The sequence below is a fragment of the Neofelis nebulosa genome, chromosome 1 (assembly GCF_028018385.1).
Source record: "Neofelis nebulosa isolate mNeoNeb1 chromosome 1, mNeoNeb1.pri, whole genome shotgun sequence".
NCBI classification, from domain to species: Eukaryota; Metazoa; Chordata; class Mammalia; order Carnivora; family Felidae; genus Neofelis; species Neofelis nebulosa.
This window is the reverse complement of record NC_080782.1, coordinates 224,778,251-224,788,309: the sequence shown is the minus strand read 5'-3', so window position 1 is coordinate 224,788,309 and position 10,059 is coordinate 224,778,251.

Sequence of the window (10,059 nt, the reverse complement as noted above, 5' to 3'; positions counted from 1 at the left end):
ACACCACATTAATAAAAGAAAGGATAAGAACCATATGCTTCTCTCAATAGATGCAGAAAAGGCATTTAACAAAATACGGCATCCTTTCTTGATAAAAATCCTTAAGAAAGTAGAGATGGAAGGAACATATCTCAATATCATAAAGGCCATGTATGAAAGACCCACAGCTAATATCATCCTCAATGGGGAAAAACTGAGAGTTTTTCCCCAAAGGTTAGGAACAACAGAGATGTCCACTGTCATCAGTGTCATCATTGTTGTTCAACATAGTACTGGAAGTCCTGACCTTGGCAATCAGACAAAAACAAAAAATAAAAAATAAAAGACATCCAAATCAGCAAGGAAGACGTCAAACTTTCATTCTTCATGGATGATACTCTACATGGAAAACCTTGAAGGCTCCACCAAAAATGTGCTAGAACTGATACATGAATTCAGCAAAGTTGCAAGATGTAAAATCAACATGCAGACATCTGTTGCATTTCTATATGCCAATAATGAAGCAGCAGAAAGAGAATCAAGGAATCAATCCTATTTACAATTGCACCAAAAACATATCTAGGAATAAACCTAACCAAAGAGGTAAAAGATCTGTACTCCAAAAACTATAAATACTTATGAAAGAAATTGAAGAAGACACAAAGAAATGGCAAAACATTCCATGCTCATGGATTGGAAGAACAAACATTGTTAAACTGTCTATACTACCCAAAGCAATCTACACATTCAATGCAATCCCCATTAAAATACTACCAGAATTTTTTCACAGAGATAGAACAAGTACTCCTAAAATGTGTATGGAACCAGAAAAGACCCCGAATAGCCAAAGTAATGTTGAAAACGAAAAGCAAAGTGGAAGACATCACAACTGCACACTTTGAGCTGTATTAGGAAGCTATAATAATCAAGACAAGATGATACTACCACAGAAACAGACACAGAGATCAATAGATCAGAATAGAGAACCCAGAAATGGACCCACAACTGTATGGTGAACTCAATTTTGACAAAGCATGAAAGAATATCCAATGGAAAAAAGACAGTTTCTTCAACAAATGCTGTTGGGAAAACTGGACAGCGACATGCAGAAGAATGAAACCAGACCCCTTTCGTACACCATACAAAAAAATAAATTCAAAATGGATGAAAGACCTAAATGTGAGACAGGAAAGCTTCAAAGGCCTAGAGAACAACACAGGCAGCAACCTCTTTGAGCGCAGCCACACTAACCTCTTACTAGACACATCTCCAGATGCAAGGGAAATAAAAGCAAAAATGAACTATTGGGACCTCATCAAGATAAAAAGCTTCTCCACAGCAAAGGAAACAATCAACAAAACTAAAAGATAGCCTACAGAATGAAAGAAGATATTTACAAATGGCATATCTGATAAAAGGCTAGTATTCAAAATCTATAAAACACTCATGAAACTCAACACCCAAAAAATAAACAATCCAGTTAAGAAATGGGCAGAAGACATGAATAGATACTTTTCCAAAGAAGACATCCAGATGGCAAACAGATTCATGAAAAGATGCTCAACATCACTCATCATCAGAGAAATACAAATCAAAATCACAATGAGATGCCACCTCACACCTGTCAGAATGGATACAATTAACGAATCAGGAAACAACAGATATTGGCAAGGATGTGGAGAAAGGGGAACCCTCTTACACAGTTGGTGGGAATGCAAACTGGTGCAGTCACTCTGGAAAACAGTGTGGAGGTTCCTCAAAAACTTAAGATGGAGGGGCTCCTGGGTGGCTCAGTCGGTTAAATGTAGGATTCTTGGTTTCAGCCCAGGTGATGATCTCACAGTTTCTGAGTTTGAGCCCCGACTCAGGCTCTATGCTGACAGTGCAGCGCCTACTTGGGATTCTCTTTCTCTCCCTCTCTCTGCCCCTCTCCTGCTCATGCCATCTCTGTCTCTCTCAAAATAAATAATTGAACTTAAAAAAAAAAGTTAAAGATAGAAATACCTACGATCCATTATTTGTACCACTAGGTATTTATCCAAAGGATAAAAAATACTGATTCGAACAGGGCACATGCACCCCAATGTTTATAGCAGCAGCACTATCAACAATAGTCAAATTATGGAAAGAGCCCAAGTGTCTATTGACTGATGAATGGATAAAAAAGATGTGGTATATATCTACATATAGATATATACACACACATATCCATACAATGGAATATTACTCAAGCCATCAAAAAGAATGAAATCTTTTCCCATTCTGAAAACTCTACATTTCTTCCTATTTTATGTTTTGGTGTCACATTTTACATCTTTTTATTTTGTGTATCCCTTAAGTAATTATTGTAGTTATAGTTTTACTGCTCTTGTCTTTTAATTTTTATACTAGCTTTATAAGTGGTTAATTCACTAACCTTGCTATATTTTTGCGTTTACCAGTGAGATTTCCACTTTCATATGTTTTCTTGTTACTTAGTGCACTTTATTTTCTGCTAAAGAAGACACTTTAACATTTTTGGTAAGACCAGTTTAGTGGTGATGACTTTTTGCTTTCACTTGTCTGCAAAACTCTTTATCTCATATTCAATTCTGAACAATAACCTTGCCAGGTAAAGTATTCTTGGTTGTAAATTTTTTTTGCTTTTAGCACTTTGAATATATTGTGCCACTCTATTCTGGCCTGAAAAACTTCTGATGAAATATCAGCTAGTTATCTTATACATAATAAGTTGTTATTCTCTTGCCATTTAAAAAATTATTTCTTTAAATTTAATATTTTAATTATAATGCGCCTGGTGTGGATCTCTTTGGGTTCGTCTTATTTGGAATTTTGTACATCTTGCGCATGAATATCTGTTTCCTTCCACAAGTTAGGGAACATTTCAACCACTATTTCTTCAAGTAAATTTTCTGCTCCTTCCTTCCTCCTGTCTCCCTCTAAGATCCTATATTGCAAATGCTATTCTGCTTGATGTTGTCTCACATTTCCCTTAAGCTATATTCACATTTTAAATTTCCTTTTTCTTTTTGTTGCTCTTTTTTGGATGAGTTCCACTGACCTATCTTCCAGTCACTGATTTGTTCTACTTCATTAGTCTGCTGTTGAACCCCTCTAGTGCATTTTTCAGTTCAGTTATTGTACTTTTTAGCTCTATGAATTGTCTAGTATCTTCACTTAAAAAAAATCAAGTATAATTAACTTACAGTGTGATAGTACTTTCAGGTGTACATTCAATATGATGATTCAACAATTCTGTACATTGCTCAATGCTCATCAGGATAAGTGTACTTTAATGCCCTTTATTATTTCACCAGTTTCCCCACCCACCTCTCTCTGGCAACCACCAGTTTGCTCTCTGTACTTAAGAATATGTTTTTCTGTTTGTCTCTTTTTCTCTTTGTTCACTTATTTTTTCTTAAATTCCACATATGAGTGAAATCATATGGTTATTTGTTTTTCTCTGACTGACTCAATTCACTTAGCATTATAATCTCCAGGTCCATCCATATAGCTGCAAATGACAAGATTTCAGTTTTTAAATAGCTGAATAATATTCCATTGTATATATATGCCACCTATTCTTTAGCCATTCATCTTTAATGGATACGTGGGTTGTTTCCATATTTCGGTATTGTAAATAATGCTACAATAAACATAGGGGTGCAGATATCTTTTAAAATTAGTGTTCGTGTTTTCTTTGGGTAAATACCCAGTTGTGGAATTACTGGATCATATGGTAAAACTATTTTTAATTTTTTGAGAGACCTCCAGACTGTTTTCCACAGTGGCTTCACCAATTTGCATTAGGACTAGCAGTGCATGAAGGTTTTTTTTTTCCCCTCCACATCCTCACCAACACTTGTTATTTCTTGTCTTCTTGATTTTAGACATTCTGACAAGTGTAAAGTAATATCTCATTGCTTTCATTACATTTCCCTCACGATTAGTGATGAAGAGTATCTTTTTGTGTGTCTGTTGGCCATCTGTATGTATTCTTTGGGAAAATGTCTATTCAGGTCCTCTTCCCATTTTTCATTGGATTATTATGGGTGGAGAAGGGTTAGTGTTGATTTGTCGAAGTTCTTTATATATTTGGAATATTAACCCCCTATCAGATATGTCATTTGCAGATATCTTCTCTAATTTAGTAGGTTGCCTTTTTGTTTTGTTGACAGTTTCCTTCGCTGTGCAAAATGTTTTGGTGTACTCCCAAGAGTTTAATTTTGCTTTTGTTTCCCTTGCCAGAGACGTATCTAGTAAAATGTTTCTCCAGCCAATGTCAAAGAAATTACTGCCTGTGTTTTCATCTAGGAATTTTATGGTTTCAGGTCTCACATTAGGTCTTCAGTCCATTGTGATTTTATTTGTGTGTAAGGTAAGAAAGTGGTCTAGTACCATTCTTTTGCATGTAGCTGTCCATTTTTCCCAGCATTTGTTGAAAAGACTATCTTTTTCCCTTTGGATATTCATGCCTCCTTTATTGTAGACTAATTGACCATACAAGTATAGGTTTATTCCTGAACTCTTTATTTTGTTCCATTGATCTACGTGTTCATTTTTGTTCCTATACCATACAATTTTGATTAGTGTGACTTTGAGGTATGTCTCAAATTCTGGGATAGTGATAACTCCAGCTTTATTCTTCTTTCTCCAGATTGCTTTGGCTATTTGAAGTCTTTTGTGGTTCCATACAAATTTTAGGAATATCTGCTCTAGTTCTGTGAAAACTGCTGTTGGGTATTGCATTTAATCTGTTGATTGTTTGGGATACTATGGACTTTTTCACAGATTAGTTCTTCCAATTCATGAGCATGTTATATCTTCCCATCTGTGTGATCTTCAATTTCTCTGATCAGTGTTTTATAGTTTTTGAGTGGAAGTCTTTCACCTCTTTGGATAAGTTTAGTCTTTTGTAGTTTTTATTTTTGGTACAATTGTAGATGGGACTATTTTCTTAATTTCTCTGATACTTCATCATTTGTATGTATTTTCATTAAACAAAATAAATATTTTTATTAAAATAAATATTAAAATATTTAATTATTAAAAAATATTTATTAAAAATAAATGTTTTTATTAAAATGTTTTTATTTATTATTTTTTATTATTGTGCAGAAGTAAGACAGATTTCTGTATATTAATTTTGTAGCCCGCAACATTGCTGAATTTATCAGTTCTAGTAATTTTTTTAGGTAGGCTTCATTCCCAGCATGGGGTTTGAACTCACAACCCTGAGATTAAGATTTTGCATGCTCTATCAAATGAGCCAGCCAGGCCTCCCCCGTCCTAGTAATTTTTTGGAGGGGTCCTAAGGGATTTATATATATAATATTATGGCCTCTGCAAATAGTGAAAGTTTTACTTCTGCCTTGAAAATTTGGATGCCAAGGGTGAGTCAAGGTGGCAGAGAAGTAGGGGGATCAGAATTTCCCTCCTCCCTCAAATGCAGCAGTATTGAGGTCAGAACACTTGGAATACCAGGAATCCCAGATACAGGGTGACAGAAAAATATCCACAGATGGAAAAAATTTGGCGGGACAGAGGTGTGTGTGTTTGCAAATTGGGAGAGATAAAACGGGTGGCATAGGCACTGGAGGGGGATCTTTTTTGGTGGAGAAGCAAAGGGAAAAGAGAGGCTGTGGAAGTGTGGGATTGTAGTTGGACAAGAGAAAAACCTCTCTAGACTATGGATTGGGGGAAAAAATATGGACAGAGCCAGTTCCTACTTTGCAAATAGCCTTAGGAGTGAAGATCGGAGTTTTCAGGGTTGCACAACTTTCTCCCACCAGAGCAGCTGGCCGTGTGCATGCCCCTGGGGGAAGGGGAGCCAGCCCGGGGCTCAGTATCAATTTCCTGCGGTGCACTGGGAAACAGCAGTCCCCTCCCTTGAATACTGTGGGAAGAGGATATATTGCCCCTCCAAGGACAAAAGACTTGCAGGCGCCAGCCAGAGGCCCTTTGTCACCTGGGCAGAGTGGCACTATTCCGGAATCGGGTCCATAGGGAACAGGATTCTTTAAGACATCGGGTTTTAAATCCCAGCTGTGCACCTAGGAGGTGTGGGAGACTGGAACAGGACAAGTCAGCCGGCCAGTGTTACTCAGTGAGGGCTGCCTGGACTGCATGATTTGAGACACCAGGTGGGGAGAGGAGAGATTGGGGTGTCACCATTGTTCTCCCCATCACCAGCACGGTGGGACTTCAGGGAACAGGACAGAGGCCCCCAGTGGAGGCAGGACTGCTTACACCAAACCCAGCCCCTCCGTGCCTTGTAAACGCTTATGTACGAGAGTGAGATTGACCCTGACTGAACCAGACAGCCTCTCCTCCAGAACAGCACAGCCACGGGTCCCAAGCACCAAGAGACAACTGTCCTGCAGTTTTGCATGTTAGTCTGGGGTTTTTTGTTTGTTTGTTTCTTCTTGTCTTTCTTTCTCTGTTCTGGATGTTTCTTTGTTTAATCAAGCATTTTTACTCTATTATTTTTATACCTTTCCTGTATCTCCTTTATTTTCCTTTCTCTCCCTCTCTCTGGATTAAGCCTTATAGTTTGTTTGATTCTCTGCCTGGTCTCATTTTTTTCTGCCCCTGTCATTTCTGTCTTTGTATAGGATAAGACTTCTTCCCTCCCCTCACCCCTTTTTTTCCAGGGTTACTTCAACGAACAAATCAAAACACACCTGGTCCAATCCAACACTACAACCAGTGAGATAAAGCAACCAAAGACACAACAGTGTACCAACACACTCCAAAAACACTTCTTGAATTGCCAGGTCCTGGACAGTGTATGATCCCCTTTTAATATAGTAGTACTCTCAGGTTCAGGACACATAACAAGCTATTAAAATACATAAAAGACAGAAAACTAGCCAAAGTGTTCAAAAGGAAGAATTCTGCTCAAAAGAAATTCTAGGAAGAAATAACAGCCAGCAAATTGCTCAAAACAGATATAAACAATATATCTGATCATGAATTTAGAATAATAGTCATAAGACTAATAGCTGGGCTTGAAAAAAGCATAGAATACGGCAGAGAATCTATTGCTGCATAGATCAAGGACCTAAGAAATAGTCACGACAAATTAAGAAATGCTGTAATTGAGATGCAAATGCACAATAAGCTAGATGCAGTGACAGCAAGGATGGAAGAAGCAGAGGTGAGAATAGGTGAAATAGAAGATAAAATTATGGAAAATGATGAAACTGAGGAAAAGAGGGATAGGAAATTACTAGACCACAAGGGGAGAATTAGAGACCTATGTGATTCAACAAAATGAAGTAGTATCCATATCATAGGAGTTCCAGAAGAAGAAGAAGAGAGAGAAAGGAGCAGAAGGCTTATTTGAACAATTTACAGCTGAGAACTTCCCTGATCTGGGGAAGGAAGCAGACATCCAAGTCCAGGATGCACAGAGAACTCCCTTCAAAATCAACAAAAACAGGTAACACCAAGACATATCATAGTGAAACTGGCAAAATACAAAGATAAAGAGAGAATTCTGAAAGCAGCACGGGACAAATGGGCCTTAACCTACAAGGGTAAATACAGAAGGGTGGTAGCAGACCTGTCCACTGAAACTTGGCAGGCCAGAAGGAAATATTTAATGTGCTGAATAGGAAAAATACACAGCCAAGAATCTATCCAGCAAGACTGTCATTCAGAATAAAGTCTTTCCCAGACAAACAAAAAACTAAAGGAGTTCATGACTACTAAACCAACCCTGCAAGAGATCCTAAAGGGGACTCTGTGAGTGGAAAGCAGCAAAAACTAAAAAGTACCAGAGACATCACCACAACCATGAAACCTACAGATAACACAATGACACTAAATTCGTATCTTTCAATAATAACTCTGAATGTAAATGGACTAAATGCCCCAATCAAAAGACACAGGATATCAGGTTGGATAAAAAAAAACCAAAAAACAAAAACAAGATCCATATATATGCTGCCTATAAGAGACTCATTCTAGACCTAAAAACATCTGCAGATTGAAAGTGAGGGGATGGAGAACCATCTATCATGCTACTAGATGTCAAAAGAAAGCTGGAGTAGCCATACTTATATCAGACAGACTAGATTTTATTTTTTTTTTTATTTTTTTTTTTTTATTTATTTTTGGGACAGAGAGAGACAGAGCATGAACGGGGGAGGGGCAGAGAGAGAGGGAGACACAGAATCGGAAACAGGCTCCAGGCTCCGAGCCATCAGCCCAGAGCCCGACGCAGGGCTCGAACTCACGGACCGCGAGATCGTGACCTGGCTGAAGTCGGACGCTTAACCGACTGCGCCACCCAGGCGCCCCTTTTCTTTTTTTTATTTTTTTTATTTTTTTATTTTTTTTCAGACTAGATTTTAAACCAAAACTGTAACAAGAGATGAAGAAGGGCATTATATCAAAATTAAGGGGTCGATCCATCAAGAAGACGTAATAATTGTAAATATTTATGCCCCAAATGTGAGAAACCCAAATATATAAATCAATTAATCACAAACATAAGCAAACTTATTGATAATTATACTGTATAATTCTACTGTAATTGTAAGTGACTTTAATACTCCACGTATAGCAATGGAAAGATCATCTACACAGAAAATCAATAAGGAAACAATGGCCTTGAATGATACACTGGACCAGATGGACTTGACAGGTATATTCAAAACTTTTCATCCCAAAGCAGCAGAATACACATTCTTCTCGAGTGCACATCGAACTTTCTCCAAAATAGATCACATATGGGGTCACACAGCAGCCCTCAAAAAATATAAAAGAATTGAGGTCATACCATGCATATTTTCAGATCACAATGTTATAAAACTTGAAATCAACCAAAACAAAAAATTTAGAAAGCCTCCAAATACATGGAGGTTAAGGAACATTCTACTAAAGAATAAATGGGTCGGGGCGCCTGGGTGGCGCAGTCGGTTAAGCGTCCGACTTCAGCCAGGTCATGATCTCGCGGTCCGTGAGTTCGAGCCCCGCGTCAGGCTCTGGGCTGATGGCTCGGAGCCTGGAGCCTGTTTCTGATTCTGTGTCTCCCTCTCTCTCTGCCCCTCCCCCGTTCATGCTCTGTCTCTCTCTGTCCCAAAAATAAATTAAAAATGTTGAAAAAAAAAAATTAAAAAAAAAAAAAGAATAAATGGGTCAACCAGGAAATTAAAGAAGAAATAAAAAAAAATATATGGAAGCAAATGAAAATGAAAACATGGCAGTCCAAACCCTTTGGGATGCAGCAAAGGCAGTCCTAAGAGGAAAATACATTGCAATCCCAGCCTATCTCATGAAACAAGAAAGATCCCAACAACAGAACCTAATCTCACACCTAAAGGAACTAGAAACAGAGCAGCAAAGAAAGCCCAAAGCCAGCAGAAGATGAGAAATAATAAAAATTAGAACAGAAACAAACAATATAGAATGCCCAAAAAACAGTGAACAGATCAATGAATCTTAGAGCTGGTTTCTTGAAAGAATAAACAAAATTAATAACCCCCTAGCCAGACTTCTTAAAAAGAAAAGAGAGAGGACCCAAATAGATAAAATCATGAATGAAAAAGGAGAGATCACAACCAATACCACAGAAATACAAACAATTATCAGAGAATACAATGAAAAATTATACTCCAACAAACTGGACAATCTAGAAGAAATGGACAAATTCTTATATACCCACACACTACCAACCCAAATGGGAAGAAGTATAAAATTTGAACAGACCAATAACCAGCAAAGAAATGGAATCAGTTATCAAAAATCTCCCAACAAATAAGAGTCCTGGGTCAGATAGCTTCCCAGGAGGATTCTATCAGATATTTAAAGCAGAGTTAATACCTATCCTTCTCAAGCTGTTCCAAAAAAATAGAAATGGAATGAAAGCTTCCAGACTAATTCTATGAAGCCAGCATTACCTTGATTCCCAAACCAGAGACCCCACTAAAAAGCAGGCCAATAACCCTGATGAATATAGATGCAAAAATTCTCAACAAGATACTAGCAAATCAAATTCAACAGTATACTAAAATAATTATTCACCATGATCAAGTGAGATTCATTCCTGGGCTGCAGGGCTGGTTCAATATT